Genomic DNA, 1,741 nt, shown 5'->3' with positions numbered 1-1,741 from the left:
CCCCGCCCCGCGCACGCGAGGGGCCGAGGGGCCCACATAATGAGTGGCTTCTCACTCGAGCTGAGCTCGCCCCGCTCCACAAGTAGTGCGAGTGTGTTCAGGTTGGGGCCGCTGCGGGCTTGCCGCGGGCCGTGCCGCTCCCGCTCCGGGTGGTCGATACAAACTGAGCAGTTGAGGACTGCAAACTGCCTTTCACGCTACTCCACGCTGCGCCACGCTGCGCCACGCTGCGCCACGACACGACCGGGTACGGTCGGACCGGGCCGGGTCATGCCGAACAAGGGAGCGGTTATGCACTTTGAAATCCAGCTCAAGGCTGATGACGGCGAGCGGGAGCGCGGGGAGGAAAGGGTGCGGGCTGCGTGCACCGCGCGCGGAGGCAGAGGGAGAGAGAGAGCAAAAGAAAACGAGAGAGAGAGACTGTTCCAATGGAATCCATTCTCTCTTTCCTCCCACTGCACTGGTCCGCTGGAGCGGACTACACATTCCTAGAGCCCCCCGTGACCTGTGAAAAGTGGATGCTGAAACGAAAAACATTATTGCAACTCTATTGTTATGTAAAAAGTGAGAACAGTAAATTGTTATTTGGCAGTATGGCTGGTTACTTAATACCATATGCCGCTAAACAACTTCAGTTTTACTTACTGCAGATAAACATTTTGTTATTAGAGAAATTGCTGTTCCATTACGAAAGATGTCGTGGTACAGACAGCTACCCAAGTCCGCGATAAATGTAAGAAATTTGCCGTGAATTTGCATTACTTTTTACAATGTGGGTGGTGCTGTCTTCTGACTCCCTTGCTCGCCTTGCTTCCCCCAGCCCGACAATAACCGTTCCCACTCTCTCCCCTACCTCACCCTTGATTTTTCTTTTCGATTACATTTCCCCAGGCCTTCTGTTCCCGGAGGCCGGAGTGGCCGAGCCGGCCAGGCAGCGGTCCTGCGCTCTAGTGACAGGTCAGGGACCTGCTGGGAGTCACAAGTCTCCCCCGCCCCCGTGCCTGCACGCAAGGACGCAAGGGGCCTCTCGTGGGGCATTGGTCTGAAGGGAGGGAAAGGGAGGGGGGTTGGGGGCTGCACAGCCGAGAACAACCGAATAATTCACCATCAGCCTCAGGTACAATGATTGTGCCGAGAGGACCCGCCGCCGGCGCCGTCGTTTCCACGGAAAGAATATCTTTATTCCGAGAATAATTATTATAATGTAAGGGTCCCGGCGAAGAAGTTGCCCTCCTTCATTAGCCAGTGCTGCGCGGGAGAATCCAGAGGAATGAATTATAATAACTAGAGACACGGAATCGTTAGAATTGAGTAAGACCTGAAGCACCGCGCTGATCAGATAAGGAGCAGAGACAAACTTTGGTCCATACTCAGATGAGCTCCAGCGAATCGTTCATACTACACCCGAAGAAGACTCCGTGTTCAGACTGGGCATTAGATCGTCAGCAGCAGCAACGACGCGGAATAATAGAAACACAAAAGCTACCCGTGAAAACAATTATTTCAATAGGAACACGTTGATTCGACGACACGTTGCGCGCGAGTCGAGCCGTGTGTCAAAGCGCTTATACTTTTTATCATCCTTTTGCGCCTGAAGTCGAGCGCGTGTAATCCGAGCGGCGAGGTCTTCTTCATTTACCGAGCGTCATTACGCGCGCTCGGGCCGAAAATTAGCGGCGGCACGGCGGCCCTGACACACGGGGAGATAAAAATAAAGATAGGTCGAGGTGCGGAGGGGGGG

General features: G+C 54.3%; 1 protein-coding gene across 7 annotated transcripts in view; it reads left to right on the top strand.

The window, feature by feature from the left end:
- Window positions 1-1,741, top strand: part of LOC113211626 (gamma-aminobutyric acid receptor subunit beta) — a 92,972-nt gene that overhangs the window by 50,565 nt on the left and 40,666 nt on the right. The window lies entirely within an intron of this gene.

The sequence above is a fragment of the Frankliniella occidentalis genome, unplaced genomic scaffold (assembly GCF_000697945.3).
Source record: "Frankliniella occidentalis isolate FOCC.00 unplaced genomic scaffold, Focc_3.1 Scaffold3, whole genome shotgun sequence".
NCBI classification, from domain to species: Eukaryota; Metazoa; Arthropoda; class Insecta; order Thysanoptera; family Thripidae; genus Frankliniella; species Frankliniella occidentalis.
This window is presented reverse-complemented; position numbering and strand designations above follow the sequence as displayed.